This window comes from Sinohyriopsis cumingii, chromosome 8, assembly GCF_028554795.1.
Source record: "Sinohyriopsis cumingii isolate HCF-2022 chromosome 8, ASM2855479v2, whole genome shotgun sequence".
NCBI lineage: Eukaryota > Metazoa > Mollusca > Bivalvia > Unionida > Unionidae > Sinohyriopsis > Sinohyriopsis cumingii.
The window spans coordinates 19,661,693-19,675,298 of record NC_142968.1 but is presented as its reverse complement, the minus strand read 5'-3'; positions in this window follow the sequence as shown (position 1 = coordinate 19,675,298).

The window sequence follows — 13,606 nt, the reverse complement described above, 5'->3', positions numbered from 1 at the left end:
GTATCAACTTGAGGATAGGCATGACACGTCGTGCAGGGGTACGTAACGGACTAAATCGAGTCAGTTCTTGCTTGGACAAATCCAGTAAACTTTGTAACATGCCCGATCTTTCTTGGACTTTGATTTTGGGAGAAGGTACTTTGTGAGCAGCGGCCACTGCCACTAAATTGGAGGGTCCTGCCACTGGAGAAGTTTTTGGTGTGATCAACTTCTCCAAGTACTCTTCAGTTCTTGGTGACATCAACGGAGAAGTGAATGAACCTGAGTACCGGAGACGCAGTCACCGTCGTGGCAGGTCGTGGCTTGCGAGTGTAAGGTTGCGTTCTGGTCGAAGTGCCTCTCTTGCGACTAGTTTTCTTCTGTGGACTTTTCTTTTTCTGGGGGCCTTTTCTCTGTTTCCTTTTCTGGGGGCTTCTTTTCTTTTTCCGGGGTGGTGTCTGGTAAGAGGAGGGTTCCGCCACTAGAGAAGTTCTTGGAGACACGGGTCTCCTTGGGGACCTGTTCTTTTTCTTCTTCTTGGAACTTCGTTTGACTTTTTTCTTGGGGAGAACTTTGGGGGCATTAGGATCCCATCTTAAGAGAGAGCGAATGATGACCCCTCCTAGAGTACCGCTCCCTCCAGGTTTCAAAATGATTTGTTTTTTAGTTTGAGTGTCGATACGGGGATCGGCCAGTTGGGTCAAAGCGACTTTGTTTCGATCAAAAAAGCGTTTGGTTTGATGAGGAATCTGAATGATCCCTTGTAGTAATTGACGTGCTGTCACCGTGAACCATCGTAAGACTTCTTTGAGACTAGCTTCTAAGATACGAGCTCGTGTTTGTGGATTTTTTTTTCGACTGATGCCATACAAGGCACGGATTAATTTGACGGGAAGATGCGACTGAAGGGACGTCATGTTGACGTTGTGTGAGACAGACGAAAAGTGTCTGAGGTTTTTATAGATTTTTTGTGGAATGAAGTTAAGTCGAGGACGGAGACGTGTTCAGGATAGGCTGTCCGTCTTGGCACCAGTGGTGAAACAAGTGGGTACGAAATCGCAAATCATTGGGGGTCGTAGGTTTCAAATCGACGAGTAAATAGGCGTGTGGAATTTGAGTGGCATCGTCGTACGCCTGAGTCAGCCAAGGCGTTCCTAACTGTTTGGCTAAGACTTGCACTTACGATTTATCTCGAGGGCTTTTAAACAAGACCACGTAATGCGCATTGAGACTGATGGTGCGATGGGCTTTACTTTGTTGAAACAAATTTTGAGTGATGTAAACGACACTGGCATTACGATGATGCTCTTTGCGCGTGAACCACAGTTTAATTTCTTCTTCGTCTTCTCCTAACATGTCGTCTAAAATGACCAAATGGGTTTGACGGGAGTCAGAGACGATGCCGTCGTCTTCTTTAGGAATACCTTCCACAAACACGATGGAATCGCTTTGACTTTCTCGCAAGATGCTGTACGCCGATTGCCACTCTTTGTAACACCACACGATCCGCTGCTGTGGCCGATCGATCAAATGATGTTTATGTTCGATCAAACGTTTGACGAATTCGGTTTTGCCTGAACCGCTTGGTCCAGCAATGAGAATGTTAAAGGGATGGCGAAGATACAAAGCAACCCAACTGGCACGATCTAAGTGTTCGTCGATGACTTTGACAGCAGAGACAGCAGAGGTAGCCATAGTGTTAGGAATGTCACTTGTGACACGAAAACAGACAAGACAAGAGTTTATATACTTTTTCAGGACACGTTTACTGAATGTTTCAAATATGAACACGAAAGACAAAAATACATAAAAGCCAAAGGCTTAAGTACAACGATAAAAGGCACATGATAACCATCAACGTGGAATAAACACAAGTGTCTGTACAACTTGTTTTGGGTAATGTTCTGACCAGTTCTATATGGGGTAAGGTCACACAAGTGTCCTCCCGAAAGGGTCTTACAGGTATGTCCACGACAGTCCTGTCCTGGGTGACGGGTTCTTCTGGCACTGTCACTAACACAGGTTGAAAAGTAACTTTTTTCCTTGAACAACTCTCGTGCATACTGGGTCACTTCTTGGGTCCAAGCCTCAAAACCCCCTTTTTTCCAGTCACGGACATCTGTCCAATGGGGGTGTAAGTCACAAGCTACACACACATCGTCATACACGTCTTCCGTAGCTAAAGGTTGACGAATCTTTCTTTGCTGTTGAGGTCGAGAAGTATCCAGATGAAAACGCAAGGATTTGAGCAAAAGGAGTCTTTCGTGACCATTTAAGGCCATTGGGATGGTAAGTACTGTTCGTAAAGAGTCCACAAGGAATCGGCTGGTAAACGAAATCCCAGAAAACAAGTCACTAAGACACACACCACTTGTCGACCCAAATTGAATGGATTGTTCTTGTAATAATCGATGGTAATGATCCACGGGTTGAATATGGTCACTGAGTTCCTTCCACGGAATCTGTTCAATTACATGTGACATAAGCCGTGGTATGGATTCCTGATTTTATAGTCTCTTTGTTTCGGAAGCAATAAAGGTACTTTATAACTAGACATCTTCGTTCTCCAGTAGGGAATCTAAATCTTGCATACTGTAACCGAAACGTCAGAGTTTGTCTAGATGTTTCGTCTTCCGCTAAGCAGATTCCACGTAAAATATGTTGGTAATCCTTTATCTCGTCTTCCTCAATACGTTGCTCTAGGTGAATCTCGAAGTAACCAAAATTACGAACGTTTAGTTCATTCACTAACTGAAAGTGTTCAACAAGGTCTGACCACTGAAACAATTTCTGACGAATCAGTCCTCTTATACCATTCAGGTACCAGTGGTTAAAGATCTGGTGATCTGGTGACGTAACGGATGCAACTGTTCTTTACGTTTCACTTGTATTTTGACCAGCTCTCGGTAAATGTGTTCTCTCAACTCCACAGGCAAAGCACCAATGTTCTCTTGTAAAGTATCCATGAATAGGTCAGTCCGTACAATTCACAATCTTCTCCTAGAGCAAAAGTAATCCACATAGTGAGCAATTTCTGACCACTGCCATGCAGGGTAACGTCCAAGAATGTCACTGAACTCTTTTGATGTAAACGGTCTAGAGTAATACAATAGGACGACTGCACACTTGACCCAAAGAAATCTAACACACTGGTTGACTTTTTTCACTTTCCTCTTGTGAATTTCTCGGCACAAAAGTTCTACAGTCTCCCACTGAGATTTCACTCTGGCAAACCCCTGCCAAACTTCCTTGTAAATCTTCTCTTGCAGTTCTTTAGGTAATGATTCAATATCGTTTTTGAAATGAAGTTTAAATACCGGTCTCGGTGATGTCCAACATTTGATTCCTAGCCAATCTGGTTTCTTCTTCGTCAACGACATGGTAAGTTACTTCAATGTCTCGGTCCCATTAATGACAATTCGGTGACCAACGAGCATGTTCTAGGTAGGTCGAATCTTGCGGTTCCCAGTGGTGAAGTGACACACCGCAACTGAAGCACTTGACTTTATCTCCTTCGCCCAAGTAGAAAAATCCGGCTCTGGCTAATTCTTCGGGGGTCGGACCTCCCAGATACTTAGACCATTTTTCTTTGAACGATTGAAGACGATTTTCAAAGTCGCAGTATTCCGACAAACGCACAGGAAACGAATATTCGTCTTTCACAGGTTCGTTTCGATGAGGGTTGGGTGACATGGACAGGAGTTTGCTCAGAGCTGGATGACATCCGTAGGGGGGTAGACGTGAAAGTGAACATCCACCTTTAAAACGAAACCCAGTAAAGTGTCCAAGAGGACGAGCGGCATCGCTTTCGCATCCTTCAGGTTTGACACGCACAGCATCACTTTCCATGATAGGGGTAATGAGAACAAAGTTCCCATGATGCTTTACGGCATCGCTAAGGTCACAGCGAACAGCATCGTTCCCATCGCAAGGCTCACAATCGCATTCCACTTTAGAAGCCCCATACTTGAATTGTGCCTTTCTAAACTTGTTTTGTGTTTCTCTGAAAGTATTCATCTTGTTCGCTTGGTCTTGGTAGTCCCAATGAACTATCGATCTTGCCTAGGGTGCCTTTTTATATACAGACCAATACCGACGTGTCCATATGGTAAGGTGAAATGAATGGGAAGTCGTACTCGTTTCTGGTCCACGATTTGATAGACTTTTTCCAAGGGTCGACTGACGATGTGGTGAGTGGGTAAACGTACAATCTTGTTCGGTTGATAGGTGGTCACCTTAAAGTGTTCATCCTCTCCAGATCGCAAGGCTTCTTTCAATACCCCAAAGTTGACCACTCGACTGGTACGATAATTCAGAGTCAATCCTTTCACTTTACACTTCGTGTGCACTTCTCCTTGTGGGTCCCGGTATTCGTAGCCGTAATTTTTTGACCGCCACTGACGAAACTTAGAATCTTGTCGTCGGGATGCTCGTCTGACCAGGCTCCTAAACGGTCTCCTTCGATGTCAGGGTGCTGTTGACTCGGGTGATGGATGTAAATGCAACTGTCCGTGTCAAAGTACAGGACGCGTTCCCCTAACAGTTCTAAAGCTTCGTACAATTTTAAGCGAGCATGAGCTGTCACGTAAGCCGCAATGATGACATTTCCAAAAGGGTCGTCTTGTACAAAGTCCAGATCTTCTTCGTAATTGACCAAGATCAAATCCTCGCGAACGACGTCCACGTGTTTCATGAATTTGGTCTTGTCGTGAATCATCTGAAAGTAGCGGGAAGGTTCTGTCAAATACTCCGTCTTGGGTAAACACGGTCGTTGTGCCATTTTACCCCACAAGCAATTTAACATCACTTTGGCAAACGATCGCCTGCCTTCGTTTTTCTCGATGTGATCTAAAGTAATGCCTTCTTGTGCCCAGTATTTGTCTTTGAATGTCTTTCGGGAGTGTGACACCAGGAAGGATAGCCACTGGCTTCTTGTTTCAGTTTCAAAAAGGCATCCACGTCATCGGCGAGAATGCCTTTCTGTGTGGGGTCACCCTTGTGGTATTATTGTGTCTTGGGAAAGTGACAAATTTCGTACACTTCTAACAGTTGATATCCCATGTCCAGAGCTTTGAACAATTCTACGCTGACCCAGGTTCCCGTTAAAGCCCGTTCTTCCTGGGTGTGCTGACAAGGCTGATCTTGGTTGCACGTTTCGGCACAAGTACGGCACAAAGGAAACATCAGTTTGCCTTGGCAATGGTGAGGTAAGACGGGATGGTACAAGTCCTTCGGAGGCAAAACTTTGCACTTGATCAAGCCTTCGTATTGTCGAATGTTTTTCAGGTCGATGTGTTCCGTGAACAATTGCGGGTGCCCTACAGGAAAGCGACAATATTTGCACACGTAAGGATACAGCGAACACACGTCCAAGTATTTGATTTCTTCTCCTTTCTCTTCGTCGGCTTGGTATAGCAAACAGGTGGCATTGGTCCTTCCTCCGTACAAACTATCCCTCGGGTTCAGGGGGTCCATGAACTGGTAACTTTCCACGAGGCGTTTAAATTCGGGATCAGTTTTCAAACGGTGATCGTATTCGTGTTCCCACATTTCCACCACTTGGTATACTTCCTGTTCTAACTTTAGGCATCGCTGACAAGTGGCCTGGTACAAGTCTTCCGTGGTTCGTTGTAAAAACTGATTTTTAGTGCCACGGTCAGGGTAACAGACGGGACATCTGTGAAATAAGCAACCGTTAAACTCGTACACGATCTTGGGGTTTTCTAAGTCCCAGCCATCGACCGAATGCGTTCCAATGGTCTTTTCGCCCCCTCTGTTGCGGGCATGCTGAATCCATTTGTCTTCCTTTTCACAGAAGTAATGTAACCAGCGTAGGGCTTTGACTGAGTACTGACGTTTGACATAGTTGGTCGTTTGAGGACTGATGACAGCCACGGTGTTTTCAGGCATGAATCGTTGTCGGTACACTAAGGAACACGCTTTGGCAACGCCGTAAAATGTCCACGTCGGAACGACAATACTTTAACATTTCTTCCTGAAAGTCAAAAGGGTTCGAGGCATGGGTCTGGTACCAAGCGTAGAAAGCTTCTCGTTGTTCGGTACGCATGTTGTCGGGGTCGTAATAGTGAGCCTCAGGCAAATGGGGTAGAACGGTGTGTTGATTGGCTTCCGTATTGAAAAAGTGTGTAAAGTACCCTTTAGCCATTTCTGTCATTCCAAACGTTTTAGGCATTCGACTCAAAGGCATGATCAAGTAACTCATCGAATATTTAAACTGTACTTGTCCCACTTGCATGAAAATGATTTTGGCTCCGTTCAAAGTGACTTTAGACATTCGGTGCCATGTTCCGTATAGTATCTCAAAAGAAACTGTCCATCGTATCCGGAGAAATTGTGAGCCATCACCGTGGCATGACGATGACAATCTCCGTAACGTTCGATGTCCTCTTGCCTCCACGTCTTGTCGATGGGGTCCTAAGACCCATCGGGCGAAATCGGCTAGCGTGTTCGGTCCCCGAAAGATATTTTCACGCCCTCCAGGAATCTTGCTGCAGTAAGGGCAATGACTCACGATAGGGTCTTGAATGCACTTTTCCCACGCTCGATGAGCCACGCAGAAATTAGGAATGTGAATGCCGGTCTCTTGCATGCATTCGAAATCGAAAAAGATGAAATTGTCTTTCTTCTTGTGTCCATCCTCTTTCTCTGGTTGGGGTTGGTATTTTTGCACGTAGCATTGATGTTCCAAGTCCACGATGTGGTGACAAATGTGAAATTTTTTTTCCTGAACATACGTGTTCCTTGGCACTATTGGCACGTATGCCTTGTCCACACGCGGGGCACAATCTCAGCAGTTGACAAGCGCATTTCTTCTGTGAACTTTGCGCCTTCAAAAGTTGTTGGTAACAGGCAGGGCTGACAAACGTGCGCTGACAAGTTGAACAATGCACTGGTTCTTGCCCTTCGCTCAGACAGGGTGGAGAGGCCAAACATCTTGTGCATTTCGAGCCACAATGATTGTGTTGCTCTCGATTGTTATAGCCATAGTCACATTTCTCACAGTAATAACCGTATCCCAGGAATCCGGTGATTCTGGTAATGGTATAGAAATGGTCATCGTGATGATAGACATGAATGTATTTTCCATCCTTAAAGTCTTTCCCTCGAAACAACAGAGGCCCACGCATTTCTTGAGGGTGCACTTTCAAGGTGTAGCGTGGAGCTAAAATATCTTGCAATGTTTGCATCTCAGGAATGCCACAGGGTGTGTCTGTGCACAGGCCGGCTTGCTGCAACTGGAGTTCTGCTTCACTTCGTTGTTTGGCTCGGTCGGATCGTTGAATAGTTTTCCAGGTTCTTTTCCATTCTACCGTGTCGTTCTTGTTGGCATAGGTTCGTCCCACCACGATGGCACGGGCTAAACACTTCTGGTCTTGAGGGTTGTGAATTCGGACGAGACTCTTTTTGGTGCTGCGAAGGTCGTTCACCAATAAGACCTTTTTGCGGCCAGTCCCTTGAGGAGGAGAGACGTGGGTCATGTCCAGTGTGGCTTTTCTATCGGTGATGTCAAACTGGTCATTGGATTGTTGTACGTGTTTAATCTTGTCCATGACTTTGGAAGCAGTCAATTCTGCAGGGCTGCTAAACTCGATCCAAACAGGGGATTTCAAACCGTCGTGTTGTATGGAAAGTCTCAAGCGATCGTCTTCTTTGGGTTGACATTGTCGCTTGAGTGTGGTGAGCAAAGAATCCCACACCCCGGTGATGAACCCTTCTGCTTTCTCTAATGGTACTTCAGCCTTGAAATCTTTAAACTTCACCGTGTATTTGTAAGCCGTGGTTCTAAATTTTCTAGAGGAGCGCTTTTCCGTCTCTCGAATGGAATAGTACTTTTCAGGGTTGACTAAGGGTGGTGAACTTTGTTTAGAGGGTTTGGATTCTGGTTCACTCATGTCCTCTTCAAAATCACTGGCATGAATTTGTGCCAAGACTACAGCCCTGGTACGAGGCGATAGATCACGTTTCTGCCTCTTACTTTCTTCTTCTTTCTTCTCAAATGAATTGGATCGTTTCATCTTGAGTGCAAAACGTCAAATGACTAAAGTTTAAACACCATAGACTAATTTATAGTCATGGCAGACCAGCGTATATAAAAGGGTGTGTGTCTTGTCCTTTCACTATTCATTTCACTCTCAAACAGAGCACAACGATGGAAGAGACTACACAAATCGAACATTTCATCAGAGCTTTGCGAGGGGTCATTAGAAAATTCTCTTCAGACCAGCCGACGGACTACTCTCTTTCCTTGCGAGATAAAAGTCAAGATACTTGCTATATCTGTCAAAAGAAAGGGCATTGGTCTTCAGAGTGTCCAGTCCGTCAAAAAAGAAAAAAAGGGGCTAGAAAAGACAAAAGTCAAGATACCTGTTATTATTGTCAAGAAAAAGGACATTGGTCTCCAGATTGCCCAAAAAAGAAACAAGAGGAGTCAGAAGAAAAGAGGGATTCTTCAGAGGAAGAAAGCAGCCAGGTAAAGAAAAAGAAACAGGAGAAGAAAAGAAGAAGGGAAGAAAGTGAGGAGGAAAAGAATGTGACGGTGAAGAAATTTAAAAAACAGAGAGACTAAACAATGAGACAGAAGAAGTGTATGAACTTTTTAAAGTGCTCTGTTGTGAATTGTGAATTGGATTGTAAATATTTATAAAAGAATAAATTAGGTATAAAAGGTAAGTGTCTTTGGGTTTTGATTTTAAAATAAGAACGTACACTCACGCACTCATACACAGACACGTACTATCGGGGTAAAATAGTTTTTTGGTTTTTTTTTAGTTATTGGCAATTGAAAGTCTATCTCTTTTCGAGAAATGTGGGTGGCACTGAAAAGGGCCTTTTTTGGTGTAGGGGTGAGTTTAAGCAATCAACTTTAACTGCCTTAAGCCTTTGCCACGACCAAGGCCTACTTCTGGACTGCGTACTGTTGATGATGATGATGATGATTTGGTTGAAATCACTAAGGGTGGCACGGTAGGCTTAGTCACAGTGTTGGCGTGTTTATCTCGGGAAGTTCGTATTCTCTTCGGTCGTAATAAAGAAGTCTGATACATTTGTTTCAGACTCCTTAACTCCGCTAAAATGTCTAACAATACCGTGACCATTTGATTTTCACACCCTTGTTTCTTTGCTGCTTCTTGTTGTTGTTGTTTTTTTCTTACCTCTTCTTCTTGCTGTTGTTGCTGTAGGAGAAAAGCTTGTTCCGCTTCCTTTTGCTGTTGCATAAATTTCTCCAATTCTTTCTGTCTCTGTCTAAAATTCTCCACGTGCGGTAATGAAGAAGGAGACGAAGGTTCCGGAACAAATTCTTGCGAGGTAAGAAAATCCACAAAATCCCAATTCACCTCTTCTGAAAGTAAGTCCAGGTTCCCTTGGGTGGTCTCCACTGCTGGTGCACCCCAATTGATCGTTTTCTGAGTTTCCGTCATGTTGAATAACTGTCGCATAGATTGACTGCACGCAGGCGCTAGCGAATCTATATAGACCACGTGACGTCACAGACTGCTCTCTTCAGATTGGATGCGGGCTGACTGAATTTTGTAACGCGTGTTTGGTTTGGTCAACAAACTCAATCCGTTTCAATCCTACCTCTACCTATAAATAAACGCAGTTCACTGCATTGATTCACCTGTTCTCGGTGCCTCAACATGTGGACCGACGTACACTTTTCCACCCTTGTGTCAACGATGATGTTCCGGACGGACATACCCATGTATGTCCGATCCAACTGGACAGTTGTCCATAGGACAGACACCAGTCTGTGGATATGTAGGATCTACGTAGAAAGACAAGGATGCCTCAAAAGAGTCCTGATTTACGGTCCTACAGTGAGACACAGCCTAAGGACAAGAAGAAGACCAATGCGGTGCCCCTTATGTTAATGGATACATTAACATAAAACCAAAGGCCCTTTCAGGGCCACTCCAATCTCTCGAAAAGATATAGACTTTCAATTGTCTACCCCTTTTTTTATTTTTTTAAAATAGGGTCCCGACCCTGTCCCATTTTCCCTTGTCACTCAACAGTCCCAAACTCTATTCCCCATGTTCAATTCCCCTTGTCGCTCAACAGTCCCACGATTTATTCCCCATGTTAAATTCCCCTTGTCGCCAGGGTACAAACTTTTTTCTCTAATGTTAAATTTTCCATTGTCGCCAGGGTACAACCCCCCTATTTTAACATTAAAGTCCCATTGTCGCTAAAGTATCCCCATTAACTACTGGTCCATGTTATGGAATGTTGGTATTTCTCGGGGCCACATATTGTGCCGTAACGATGGGACCAAGAGAAAATCGCCTGTGCTTTGTTGTGATAACGAGCCGAGTAAAAGGTAGTATGGGAACGCCAAAATGCTACCTTCATGGTGTCCTCCAATGAGTGATTAAGGTAGGCCCATGAAGTAGCAATGGCATGAACCTCATAGGCTTTAAGTTTGATAAAGGAAGGTCTCGATCAGTAAGAGCCTGGAACATTCTTTTGATCGTGGTGACAATCCATCATGAAATAGTGGCAGCTGAAACGTCTACGGAACCTGCGGGGGGTGGGGAGGAGAGGAAAAGACGCTTTCTGTCCTTTCTGTTTCCTTTGGATGCCTTAAGATACAAACGGAGTATCCTCATGGGACATAAAATTCTACCTGCCTATTTCGCAGCACAGATTTCACAAGACGGAATTTCTATTGGTAGTGGAGCTATGGAAGGTAATGGATATTTGGCTAAAAATCCCCGTTGACAAAGGAGATGAACCGAAACATAATTCCCATTAAACCGGATACTGCCAGTGTCAATAGTTAAGGCATGAAACTCTCTTCCTCTTCAAGCAGAAGCGAGGGCAAGTACAAACAGTCTTGAAAGTGAGGTCCTGACAAGGACCCTCACTCAATGGTTCATAGAGGGGGTTTGGTTAATTACCATAAAACACAAGAAAGATTCCATCCAGGTGTAACAAAGCGCGGGACAGGTCTCTGTAGAGCGAAATACTTAATAAGATCGGCAAGATGCGAATCCGAACCAATTACCGTGTCTTGAAAGAATTTAAGTGTTTGGCAGCTCTATTGTCCTTGATAGTGGACACAGAGCATTTTTGTTCTCAAAGAAAAACAAGAAAATCAGCAACAGAACTTAAAGAGGGACATCTAGGATCAACACGTTTCCTACTGCACCAATCACAGAAGACTTTCTACCTGGCATCATAGACCTTGGATATAGAAGCTCTACAGGCCTGAATGATGCAACTTGCAACTCATCACGAATTTATTTTCTGGCAGAGATCGCTCAAGATGAGCCAAGCGTTGGGGTAAGAGGTGGCAGATTTCGTTTACTGCCTTGTCAAGAGACTATACCTCCTCTTCCTATCAAAAGGGATGAAGAAGCAGTCGTAAGAGCAGGCATCACTTGTGCTTTCTTCATGTCAAACTCTTTAGAGTCTACCAGAATGGACATAGTATCGTTGAGAACACTCTGACCTGGAAAGTGTGTAGGCATCACAAAGACCCAATGAAATGAAGAGGGTATAGGAACACTCTGTGCTTAGTCCCATACTGCAACACGGTGAGTGGCAGCTGAAGGTGTGGCATGAACTGGAGAAAGGTGAGAATGTCTGTCAGTCCTGGAAGAGGTGATGAGGTGATGGCAGGAAATGAGTCAATAACATCACCTCTGTTATAAAGGCAAAATCCAAAAGCCCAAGACCCCTGGGGTGAACGGCCTCACATCCCATTGGGATTCATCGGGATAATAGGAAAGGGGGCATACTAATCCAGTCCGCTAGCTACTCTGAGCCTGCTGGTTAGACTCCCAATGTTCATAATGAGGTGGTAGTGGAGAATGGGGGAAATTCAGTCCGAACCCTATCCCCATATTGTTAGGCCGCAGTGTGATCATCAGTGGATACAGTTTAGTTAACTGATTTATCACTAAAGAAGGTGTGATGTTGATCCCTCCCAGTGGGAGTGTGCAACACACTACCTCTGACAGAGTGGTGGGTGGTGGCGGGGCATCTCATTGATGGGAGGCAGTGACATGCTACATGAGCAGTGCATCTTCACCTACAAGGGAGGCAGCATCATGGCCACAAGATGAGTGGTGCATCTCTTCCTCTGTGAGAGGCTGTGACATGCTGCTACATGGTTGCTACATCTCCTTAACACTTGGAGGTAGCAGCAAGCCGGGAGGGGTGTTCTGGTCAGAAGACCCCTATTTTCAGTAAAAGAGAAGCTGGACAATTCTGATGAAGGAGAAAGAAGTTTCTTCCTTCTCTGATAAGTGCAACTGGAGTCTGCAAAATTCCAGCATTCTGCTGCAATTTTTTGTGTGTGTACATTTAAAACATATAATAATCTGTACAAGTGTCCCCAAAAGACTTCTTGTGGCCACACTTTTCCACAGACTATGTTTACGTGATTCCTATATACAGTAAATAAATTACATTATAATGTCAGGTAAAACTCACCTTCTTTGTATCTACTGCATATGGAGTGGACCCTTGTGTTCTCTTTAGAGAAAGTAAATAGTTATAAATTTACCAGTATCTTTCCATTAAGAAAAGAGAGTTCTCAGTGTTTTAGGCAACTTTAATTGAATAAAGGAAGTATACATATATACAATAGCAATGTGAAAAATTCAGTCAAATATCCAGTAGAAACACTGTATATGACATAGTTTCTGCAGTGTCAGTCTAGAGTCAAGAACACATAGCATCTAGTTAGCACACTTCCGTTATTTCTTGCATACAATGACATATTAGTACCTTGATATAAAATGATTCAGATAGTAAATCTATCCGACCCCTGCAGGTGTACATGAAGTAGCCCAAAGTCCCTAAAAAAACGAAAACCAGAGGAAAAAGGTTACCACATAAAAATTTGGAAAACAACAAATGGATAATGTAACGTGATTAGAGATAAATTATTGCAGAGGCCAGGCTGCAATTGCAGTTAAAAAACATATCTACAGGCATACTGTCTCTGGTGAATTTGCCACACATCTGATCACATCAACATCCTTGAAATAGATTAGCTATCTCTGCTTGTCAGCATACCAAGGAAAAGGCAAGTTGTATGCAGAACTGTATCATACTGACAATTCTTCACTCTAAGGGAGGATGAATGTACATCAAATGGATGGTGCATTTTTTCGGCATGAAAAATGCTAAACAAATAGCCATGGGTAAATTATTGCTGTTACTCAAAGGTAGCGCACAGCATATTTAAAGATCAACAACACTACTGCTTATGACAGTGTGTGTGTGTGTTGATGGATAGATGGATGAATGTAAAGGTTTAATGGCACATAACACAATCCTGGCAACACAGTACCAAGTATGCTTGGGTATCCTGAAAATGGACTATACAAAAAAAAAATATGTAAGTAAAGAACAATATCCTTAAAGTACAATTTTTTTAAAATGCAAACCACTATCATTTACAACGTACAAGACCTTCTCAACTGGAACTTCATTTTATGACATGCTGGTGTGGAACATTTTTATATGACACATTTAAGGGGAACATCTTTATGTGACACACTGAAGTGGAACATTGCTATATGACACATTTGTGTAGAACATTATTATGACACATTTGAGTGGAACATCATTATATGACACACTGGGGTGG